This window comes from Akebia trifoliata, chromosome 8 (genome assembly GCF_017979445.1).
Source record: "Akebia trifoliata isolate Shusen 1 chromosome 8, ASM1797944v1, whole genome shotgun sequence".
NCBI lineage: Eukaryota > Viridiplantae > Streptophyta > Magnoliopsida > Ranunculales > Lardizabalaceae > Akebia > Akebia trifoliata.
The window spans coordinates 37,235,151-37,247,592 of record NC_141382.1 but is presented as its reverse complement, the minus strand read 5'-3'; positions in this window follow the sequence as shown (position 1 = coordinate 37,247,592).

Genomic DNA, 12,442 nt, shown 5'->3' with positions numbered 1-12,442 from the left:
AGTTAAAGTAATATGGGATTATCCATATTGCACTTGCATCCTTGTAATTCAATATTTAATCAATATTGAGAATTTTCACAAATTTATAATCAATTAGGTTTTTCCATGATATATAATATCACAAACATGGGTCCTTGATATTTAATCTACTATCCAAATCATAACCTATATATGAAATCATTTAGAATCCCACACAATTATTTAAACAATGCAAAAAGACATTATCTCAATTAAAATAATCTATCACGAAGATAAATTGATTTTATTACATAAAATGGCCACCAAATTTTGGTGAATATATATAAGATACCCCTAAATTTCAAAATTGATCGAATACCCTTTTAGTTCAATCTTTTAGTAGAGCCTAGAAAAAAATTGAAATATCTTCATCTTCAACCTATTGCCCAAAACCTTAGGCCCTGTGTGGATATATCTCTTCACGCAAGAGCAAAAGTCCAATTTCTCTGTCTAAGAGTAAAAAACCACTTCGCGTAAGAACAGGTTTTTGGAGCTTCTCAACAAAGAGCAAAAACTTCTCTGCGCAAGAGCAAAATCTATCCGAACATTTTCTAGTTCCTCACAGTAGCAGAAGTCGTCAAGAAACTCTATCCAAACGCAGTGTTAGAATTTCTATCTTAAGATCTCGTAGGCCCTGCTTGTTTATTCCGAGAGCAGTCGTAAAATCTCATAAACGCAAATTAATCCGAGTGTTCACATTTTGCGCTTGCTTGGTTGTTACAACGACAAGTGGGCCCTATCACATTATCTGATTTTTTTCTATAAAATCCACTTAACACGCAAAAAGTTACAAAACATTTGAGGGGGAGTTTTATCAAATTGAGAAACGCAAGTCCTGTTTGGTTTCCTTTACTCTCTCATATCTAATCTCTCTCGAAAGGTAAAAACTCGAAATCCTCTCATTATCCACTCTCTCTCTTCCTTATTTTTCCTCTCCATCATGTTTCTCACAGAGAGATATCTCTCTAAATCCTCACACATATCTATCTCCAATTCTCCATTCTATACAGGTCGCGAATCTTAAGATTTCATCTCTCACGAAGGTAAAAATATTCATTCTCTCACTCTCGATTTTTATTTTTCTTTATTTTTTTCTTCGAGCTTTATTAAAACCATACTCCCCAAACCCTTATCCAACTTCCTCCTCTCCTAGGGTTAGGGTTTGTTGCCTTTCTATTATACTCTCATCTCTCCTTCCTCCTTATCCTCTCCACTCCAAAATCTGAACAAAAAAATCCCATGGAGGAATCAAACTATGGGATCTCTTGCAACTAATTTATGGGTGTTGTTGGGTTTGACTGGAATCTATTAGGGTTTTATTTTTCTTGCATGATTTTTTTTTTTTTTAGATTCATACTTCTGCAAGGGTTTATTTATTTATTTATTAGGTTTTTTTTTCTTGCTTGATTTTATGTTTATCTTGAGATAAATGCTTTTTATGGTAAATCATACATAAGAAAATCTCATAATAGAAATGTGTTACAGAAAATATGAGGCTCACACAATTACTTGGGTTTGGGTTTGACTGAAATCTGTTAGGATTTTTATTTTTCTTAGTGTGTGTTTGGTAACACTTATAAAGTCTGAATAGAGGTGGTCCACCTTTAAAATTCAGATTTTAGAAGCTTTATTTCCGTTTGTTTTAGTTCAGATTTCAGACTTCAGAATCAAAATTCAAAAGTTTTGAACCAACGATGGAGGGATGCTAGATGAAACTTCTGAAATCTGATTTTTTTTATTCCTAAAATACCCTCCTCAAAATCCTGATTTATCTCACTTATCCTTTCTTTATATGAACCCTAAAACTATTATTTTTAACTTTTCTACCTCTCCTTCCTCTACAACTGTGTTGTCAAAGTCTCTCTCATTTTTCTCGTTTTGTGTTCGAAAATCCTATATTTTTATACGAACCCCAAAACCCTATATTTTTCAATTAGAAAATGAATGATTGTTTATTGTTTGAGTATCACCTTGTTGAAATACAATTTCTCAAGTATGAATTCAATTTGAAAACAATACTTTTGGGGTGTTTGATTTGTTAGAAATCAAAATTAAATGTGTGGGTGGTTTCATTATGCATAACATGTTATGTTTTTCGGTTAACAATTTATTAGAATTACAAAAGGGTAATATTGTCAAAATGACCATTATGTTTTAAAATTCTATTGGTAACCAAAAGGTTTTAAAAATGATAAACAAACAACTTTTCTAGAATAAGATTTTAGATTTCAAATTTTAGATTTCAGAAAATAGACTTCAAACTTTAGACTTCAGAAGTGTTACCAAATGTACCCTTCCTTGATTTTTATTTTTTGAAATTCATATTTCTGCAAAAAAAAAAAATTGTACTTGATCAGTTAGGGTTTTTTTTCTTGCTTGATTGTATGCTTACCTTGAGATAAGTGCTTTTTTATGGTAAATTATACATAAGAAAATCTCATAATACAGAAAATAAATATAACTTTGATGACAAATACAACTTTTGAACTTTAAATAGAGGTAGAAGAGATAACAAAGTTGCACCTTGTTAAAGAAATAGTTGGGTCTAGAAGGAGTTCTTCACAGTAGAAGAAAATTAAGATAAAAAATATTTGTCCAAGGCATCATTTAAATGACTACTAAATGCCCAATCAAGTCAATGGCTTCTCTAGATGGTTGCCAATAAAGTTGATGATTTGTTGCAAGTAGTGACCTATTAATGTGGCTTAGAGACAAGCAATTTTCCAATTTTGTTTTTTTCTTCACCGAAAAGCCTTTAGGGTGTTTATATTGATTTTTCTCATTAGTCTCTCCAAGTAATTTTTCCCATCTCAATAACTCAGACCAAATCCTATTGATTGGAATTTGTATGAAATCTATAATATTTTTCCATTTATAAGATTATATTTGCTATGATATATTTTGTTTAACCTTGGTCTGATAAACATATAGATGGAGAATTCAAATATTGAAAATGCACGTAAGAAAGGGGTTGTTGTAGTGGCTGCAGTCACTATGACTTTGAGGGTCACTAACCTTCTTTTAGATATACCTAAAGAATCTTGTGTTAATAGAGATAAAGAAAGACAACAGTAAACGAATTCCAACGTACACAAGTGTCGTGTCAATTTACGAATGGGAATTGATGCATTCCACCATCTGTGTACCTTGATTAGAAAATAATGTATTGTAAAAGATACAATACATTATAAGGTGGAGGAGTTGATGATTCATTTTCTACATTTGATTGGTCATAATATACGACGTAGGGTGTTGGAAAGACGTTTCTATTGATCTCGAGAAATCATAAGTCGTCAATTCAACCAAACTCTGAATTGTGTGTTTCGATTACACAAGTGTCTAGTAGAAGATCATGCAACTACATTTTATGGAGGTCAGACCCCATTAGAAATTGGCATTGATCCTCGATTGGCAACATATATTAAGAATTGTGTTAGAGCATTAGATAGGACACACATCATTGCTATTGTACTAAAAGAAGAATAAGATACATTTCGAGGTAGAAATGGCGGTATCACATATAATGTATTAGCAGCGTACTCTTTTGACTTAAAATTTACTTAAATCCTTGTGGGATGGGAAGAAATAACACATGATTAGAGAGTATTAGATAATACTTTTGTGCGACGTCACCCATTCACATTTCCATCAAGTTATCTATTGTATTTTTATATTATTAATAATATCATTTACTCATTATATTTTCACCCTATTAAACTTAAATGTCGTAATGATTGTAGGAAAATATTATCTCGTGGATGCCGCATACACAATTCAACCTGGCTTTCTTACCCCATATCATAATACACTATACTACCTGAATGAGCATAGAGGACGCACCCCAAAAAATCATAAAGAAATATTCAACAAATGACACACACAACTTAGGAATGTGATTGAGAGAACTTTTGGAGTTTTGAAGAACCAGTGGACTATATTATTGAGTGTGTCATTTTATCCATTTAGAACATAAGTAAGATTGTGGTTGCTTGCATAGTCAACATCATTATTGTCGATCCCAGTGATCCATTAATATCTAAAGTGGAAGAAGAACTTCAGGAAAATGATTATAATGTAATGAATATTCCTATTTTGAGTATGCTTGTCGTTAGGCAATCAACTTATAGAGTGGATTTGTAAAGGTGGGCTGAATTTATGGACGATACTGTGCATAAAATGTATGATAACTATAAACGTCGTCATAACATTGCTTGATTTGTTTGTGGAGGTGATAGTCAGGTCATCATAACATTGCTTGATTTGTATGTTTAAACATTTATGTAACTTATTTGTATTTGTTATCTTCGTATGTTGGAACTTTTTATGTACTTATTTGTTTTCTTTGTAATTTATTATTTTTTATTTGGAACATCTTGTCTTAAGTAAACCATTTTTAGGTATGGAGAGTGGTGGTGATAGTCAAATCAAGTCCAATCTCAACAACTCTAAGAGCCAATTGAGATGGAATGGTACTATAGATAACATGCTTATAAACATGTTGTATAAAGAAGCCAGACAAGGAAAGAAGCATGGCAATGCTTGAGATGGTAGCGTATCCGACTCCCATCATGAATGTTTTGATTGAGAAATGTCAACAAGAAGTTAATAAAATACATATTGAGAATCGCCTATGCACTATGAAAATAGAGTATAAAAAATTCTTAGAGTTAAAAGCAATTAAAGAGTGGCTTTGGGCGGAATCCAGACTAGAAAACAGTGACCGCCCTTAATGATATATGGGATACACTATTGCAACTCCAGTTAAGTTTTTTTTTTTTAATTGATTCTTCTTTGAATATGATGTAAGTTTATTTAGATAATATGTGTTGATGTATTTCTTCTATATATTACTTTAGGGAGCGGAAAAAAAGTTCAAGCAATTTCGTGAACGGGGGTTGAGATGGAATTTTGTCAAAATTTCAGTGATCATATGTAATGATATTAATGATATTAAGTAGAACGTGCAAGAAACTCAAAACTTAAATGATATTAATGAAGCGGTATTTATATATTTTGATTATGGAGCTATAAGGGCAATCTCTTCTACCCAAAAGAGGCTACATGGCAAAAAGTCGCATATTTCTGACGAAATTATGGATTTCTTAGAAGATATAATTTATTGCCTCGATGGTCTAACGAAGTGTGTTGATGTTTTTTTAATCTCAAAGATGCTATATGATGAGATAATGAAGTATGATAAATTGAGTACAAAATATTTAGATGTTACATTTGATATCATTAGCGGGGATGATCGTGAAACAAACAAGTTTCTGGTGAAGAGCCAACAATTCAGAATGAGGAAATTGGCTTCATTGAGGGATCAAATAAAAAATATATTGGAAACTCTGATTAATAAACATGTTTTGCTATTTTTTGGATAATTTTTATTGTCATGTGGATGACTAAGTACTTAGATGACTTATTTTACTATCATTTAGATGATTTTGCTATGCTTAAATAATTTTATTTTTTGAGACCTATGCTATATTTGGATTAATATTTGTGAAAATATATTGTGTTTTTAATATCATTAGGACATTAATGTTCAAGTATAATTTTGATGGCTAAGTAAAATCAGGGTTGTAAACGGATGTTTATCAACTCGAATATGGGCATATTCGAATTCAAATTTGAAATATTTTTTTAAGAGAGAGAGAGCTTGGGATGAGAGATTTCTTGGCTCGGTTTGAAACTTTGTGTAAAAGAGAGAGAGAGAGAGAGAGAGAGAGAGCTTGTATTATCGTCGAAAAAACTTGTCAGAGAAGATGATTAGAATCATCGTTTTGTTGAGTGGGTCATCCTTACAAGACCTAACTAACAACTAAACTCCATGTAGCCAGGTTATGAAACATAAAATAAAGATAAAGTAATTATAAAAGAAAAAATATATATTTATAAATAAATAATAAACGAATTATTAATAATATATAATATATTAAATCAAATTAGATTTTATCGGATTTGAATGTACTAACATCTGAATCCGTATTTGAAATGTCTTTGAATCCTAAAATAATATTCGAATTTGAATCGGATATCCAAATTTTTTGGATTACATTCAAAATTTCGAATACAAATTTGGATTTTTGAATATTCACTAACAAGTCCAAGTAGTATGTCGTGATCATGGGAAGCAAGCTAGGAATATACTCTACTTAGGAAGAATGTCACAGGTATATCGATGGTTACCATATATGGAGCATTACATAAAGCATACAAGACCTTAGAAGATGCTGAGAAACACTTTTTTAACTACCATCTCTATATGCTTCATTTTTATGTGGCAATGTGTATGGTGTGTTCCATTTGCTTCATATAAAGCTTTTGCTTTTATATTTGATTCTTGACAGAACTTTATTCGTATTGTTGATCCCAAATCATTTAAATAGGGCAATATTAATAGTAGTACGTGGGATTGCCTTAGCCCCTTCTATAGACATTCTATGTTGGGGTATTATTGACACTTCTTTCAGATTTTAACAGATCATATGTGTTAAATTAAATGCCTATGGTGCATGTAAATGATATTTGGTGGTCTTAGTAGACCAAGGACAATAGTGATAGAGTGGGTGTTGTCTTATATGATTGCACATCTTCTATAACTTTCGTCATAGGTATTACATTGACCGATAATTTAACAACCCAATCCAATGGTATGTAATTGATCATAATCCCCTTGCATGTATGTGAAAGCGCCCTCGATCCGTGGGGTGCGCGGATCTGCTTTTGACCTTTGAGGTTTGGGAGTCGCCACCTAGTTATTACAGTTTAGGAACCGAACATCGACTCTAAACGGATAAAATAACTAATCTACTTAAAAAAAACAACTGAGTTCTGGGATCAAATTACGGGGTTGGAAGGTGTTAGGCACCAACCCCGCCTGGCAAACGCCAGTCTCTACTAATTCCCAAATAAACTACATTGCTAAAAGACCTAAGTAATAATAAAAAAATAAGAAATTTGTATACCTTTCTGAAGACAACGGTTTTGTTCCCTCAAATCTGATAGAGTAACTCCTTGTATAGTACTCCTCACTTCGTTCAGTCTCCGGATCTGATTTCTGATCTCCGAGGCAAGGTATCTCTTTCTTAGATCTGGATTCTTCAGATTTGTTTATGGATTTCTAGGTGTTTTTGAAGGGCTTCTAAGTATTTTTCGAGCTAAAATTGAAGTATGGGTGTTAGGTAAGGAGTTAGGGCTTCAAAATTAGGGTTTATGGGAGGTTATGGAAGCTTTTTGACCTACTTCTCTTAGGGTTTTTTCTTGGATACGAAAATAGGGTGTGGAGGCTCCTATTTATAAACTTTTTTAAGTGCCTTTTAGATAGAGTTAAGGTTTAATTATAATTCTTTTAGAGAGAATTGTTATTTAATTATAATTCTTTTAGAGAGAATTATTATTTAATTATAATTCTTTTAGAAAGAGTTATTATTTAGTTAGAATTCTATTAAATAGAATTATTATTTAATTACAATTCTATTAAATAGAATTATTATTTAATTAGAACTCTATTAGGATTTTGACTTTAGTCTTACTTGGTTGACTTTTAATATCTTGACTTTAGTCTTACTTGATTGACTTTAAGATATTGACTTTAGTCTTACTTGATTGACTTTAAGATTGACTTTAGTCTTACTTGATTGAATTTAATTTTTTGGAGAACCCCCTTTATTATATTTTTAATTCTTTGAGCCCCCAGATGGAAAGGTCCTTGAATAAATATCTTGGCAACCATCAACAATTTTGCCTAAGAGTTTGATTAATCGATTTTTTTTGTTCAAAATTTTAAATTAATTTTATTAATGTTTCACTTTACATTATTTAATATTTATTTATTAATTTTAGAATTTTTAATTATTAAAATTGTAAAATTACCGTTTTACCCTTGGAAATTACTTTTTACGTTTTAAGTCATTTTTCAATGTTCCAGGATGTTTTGGAATCAGTTTTTCGTAAGGAATTCAATAGGAATTTTGGTTTTTATCATTTATAAAGTTTTTTGTGCGAAATGGTAGTGAACTTTATGAGGGGCATTTTCATAATTTTGTCAAATTTTGTGAAAATTGGCGAAATGATTTATTTGGTTTCGATTTGTTATTTTATGTGTTTGGATGGATTTTCCTAAGCGTAAAGTAGGATCTAAGGATGTTTTGATATTATGAGTATTTTGGTAATTTGATCATTTTTTAGTGATTTTTATCGTAAAGCTTCTTTTTGTTTGCAAGATGATGATTTCTATGTTTCTAGGTCATATTTTCCTAGCGTAGCATGGTTTCTACAGTTTTGCCAATTTGAGATACCTTATCCGGATTTCTGAAACATATCTAGTAATAAAATAAAGTATTGGAATAATCATCCATCATTGGAAAACCTTGCAATCGGGTTAACGAATTGATTAATCAGGCGAGTGCAAAAATGGGGTGTCTACAGTATGCCCTATGTAGAACCCTGACTGCCAGTCTTTCAAATCTAAAATTTTCATAACATGTGAGATTTCAGCTACCTGAAGTAGATGTTAATATATGATGCCTCGACAGGAATAAAACAAGCAGTCCATGCGACAGGTATTTAATACATAATTACAGCTTGCAATTGTTATGCTGCAGTTAGGCCTGTGATGGTGTCCGCATATACATGAGTTGCAGTACACATGTTGACACACGGGAAGCCAATCAATTTAACTTGATTGCATAGCATATATAGTGTCCGGATGATCTAAGGCTAGGTTTGATGATCATTAGTCTTGTGGATCCAATCCCTGATAAGTGTACATATGGCCCAACAATTAATCTATATAAAATCAGTCCATGTGCATGGACTGTGGACCACCTCTCCAACTCTTTGAAGTAGTGTTATTCCTCTAACATGGGATAGGAAAGAAGAGTGGTATATTATTTCACTTTGAAAAACTGAACTCAAAATGGTCTTCCATTCTCTGCAGCGTTGGCTTTGTAACTAACATGCTTACACCTTGTAATCATTATCTAATGCACATGATAAACAAATATTTGTGATCCCTTAATGTGCTTGAAGCTTCAGCAGGGTCCACATCAATAATGCCAACAAACACAATAACCCAAGTTGCACATTTTGTTGCTGAATATTTTGGGATACCAGGTGTTTTCACATTGATGGTATGCCCTTTGAACTAATAGGAGGTGATTTTGGTTCAATATCCTGTTAGTGAGGTAGTAGTGAAATATGAATTGACAACCAAGCACTTGGAAAGTTTTGCGAGACTTTCCGGTTGTAATTACTAAGCATCTATGAATCCCAAAAGGATGGAAATCACTGCAAATGGAACGTTTTGCATTTGCGAATTTTCACAAAGCAAATGAGCAGGGCCATAGTGTTTTCTTGCAATGTTTGATTCCACAGAATCTTGAACTCTAATAAAAACACTACCCCGAAACCCTTAAAATGATTGGATCACCTACCCTCATCTTCTTGCAAACATGGTTAGATATCTTATTTTCCTACTTAATAGATATTATCACGACCTAGGTTCAAATCTCATTGAATCCACTTTCACGTTGATAACTAACCACTTTTGCTTGCCTAACAAAAAAAGAAGATATCGTCTACTCTACAAACATGGTTTTTGTTTATTTGTTAAGTAACCTACTTTCAAATAGGGCTGCAACTTGGGTGGGCTGGCCCAAACTCAACCCGATAGATGGGTGAGTCGGGGTTGAGTTATGTAGAAAATGAGTTGAGCCTGGGTTAGAATATCTCAACCTGATTTCAATTCGGATTGAATTTAAGTTTAGGGCACGAGCAACCCGACTCAACCTAAACCCGATGCCCTATAGTAATAGGATTTTGTTAACATATGCCTTAAGGATCTAATTTTTGTACCGAAATTACCTTTAGAAAATATATTTTTTTACCAAAAATAGGTGCTTGTTCCCTGGGTGTATTTAATGCACTACAACGTGTGCCCTTGGGGCACATGGTAACAAGACCCATATTAATATATATAAATACTTTATATAAATTATAGATTGTTTATTTAACTTTTTTATTCTATCTTATTATTATGACTTGTGGACAATTAAGGTATGTTTGATTGCATGGAAAGTGACTTTCCATGGAATTTGAAATCCATGGAAAAATAGTGGTGGAAAATAGGTAGGGTTGGAAAATCAAATTCCATTGTTTGATTTTACTTGGATAAAATCATGAAAAAAATATAAGAAAAAAAGAAGAAGAGAAGATGAGGAGGAAAAGGGAGGGGGCAGGATGTGGCGACGAAGGTGACATCGATGGAGACGGTGGTGGTGGCAGCGGCGGCGTTGGTGGCGGTGGAGGTAAGTGAAGAAGAAGAAGGGAGAACGTGATAGTGATGGTGGCAGCAGCGGAGGTAAGTGAGAAAAAAGATGATGAGGAAGATGGGAGGAAAACGTGGTGGTGGTGGTGGCAGAGGAGGTGAGGGATGGAGAAGAATGAGAAGAAGAGAGAGAAGGTAGCCGGAGATGGTAATGATAGAGACGGCGACGGCGACGGTAACGATGATGATGATGACGAGGTTAGTGTAATTGTGGTGATGATGATAGGAAAGAAGAAGATGAGTGGGAAAGAATTGGGGATGGAAAATATGAGTGGATTTCACTTTCCCACCCATATGGGTGGGAAAGTGAAATCCATGTTTTGGTGGACTTTTTGATTGGGGTGGAAAATGAATTTCCATTTCCATATGCAATCAAACACTTGAAAAATGTCATTTTTTATGGAAATTGATTTTCCAGCCTATTTTCCATGTGCAATCAAACATACCCTAAGTTAATATTAATATGAACTTTGGTTTAGTATGATTTGTCTAAATATTCTCTCAATGATGAATTTGAAGGTTGTATGCAATTTTATTTACTACTACTAGTTATGTTTTTTTATTTTTATATATTTTTTTTTAAAATATTAAATTTATTTGCCAATCAAAATGAAATTATGATTATTCAATGAGCCCAACCCACTCAAAATTATCTAAACTTGGGCTAACCCGAACTTTTCCCAATTTTATAATATCAAAAGTAAGTGAGCTTAAGCCCGATGGTTGGGTTGAGGGTTATGCTACGTGGATTGAGCTTGGGCTTGCCCTCCAACCCACCCAGGTTGCAACCCTACTCTCAAGTGACATTTTACACATACAATTCCTTTCCTCTCGACAAGTGCTCGTAGGATTAACTTAAATTTTGTTTTATCATGTTCTTTTTTAATTTAAACTAACTAGTTCAAGTGATGGATTTTAAATCTAATGTTTTTTTGTACCTTAACAATTCCTTAGGATCTATTTAATTAAGTGGAAAAAATGAAATTCAGCCCTTGTTGAATTTTTGAATGAGAGTGAAAATCCATTTTTCACGGACAAATCGATCAAATATATAAAAATGCATTTTCCACCCATTTTCCATGCAAAGTCAAACATGCCCTTAGAAACACATGATAATAAAAAAAATTCTTCCATTTTTCAAGACTCTTTATTAAAAGGGTACAGTCAAATACATCTGTAATACGATGACGAATGTGAGCATCAAGAAGAAACGTTTTATATTGGGTTTGATTCCTTGTCAAGTCAGTTTGGGGGGGTGTGAACACACTTGCACGAATTCGGGTAACGACTGCAAGGGAGAAATCGAAAGGAAACTATACCCAACCAGGGATGGATGTAAACTACCGATGGTAGGGATAATCGTCTTTTTTGCACGTGTACCAATGATTTTGTGTGTGTTAGTAATGTGTGGATGTGGGCTTAGGAATGTCCAGTTGGTGTGGAGGGGGTGTTGTGTGGGTTGGATGAGGAGAGATTTTTTGCTCAGACACTCTCTCCTCATAGATCTTGTAGGATATCCATTGTGTGACATGTGAAGTCTAATGAGGGTAGTTTTATAAATTGGGGATGCCTCAATACATGTAGACTCATGTGATTAGTCGATCCTGGATCTAGTGAGATTTGTGAGCAAATTTTTTTCGTTGGATCCTATATGTATAAATCACCTCTTTATAATTATTAATAATTAATTAAAACAAGTGTATCTTAGTTAAAGTTGTCAATGGGTGTCCATTTAATCGAAAACCTCAACCACAACCAAAAACCCCTATTATAGATCAATTTTTATTGGAATCAATTAGAGTTAACCTCTTAGAACAACTCGAACAAGCTCTTTACATGTCAGATGTTCTTTATTATAAAGAGTCAAATGACAAAATAAGGGTCTAGCAGACTCTTTACCAACTCACGTTAAAATAATGAACACAAAAATTGATACGAAAACTTGCCACATTTGGCGGGGGTACCTTGACTCTTTATTAACAAAATTATAATATAAAATCATAAAAATACTTTCTTTACTAACTTAGTAAGATTTCAAATTTTACTAAGAGTCATTGGGCCCACATGGATTATCACATTGACAATCGAACACAA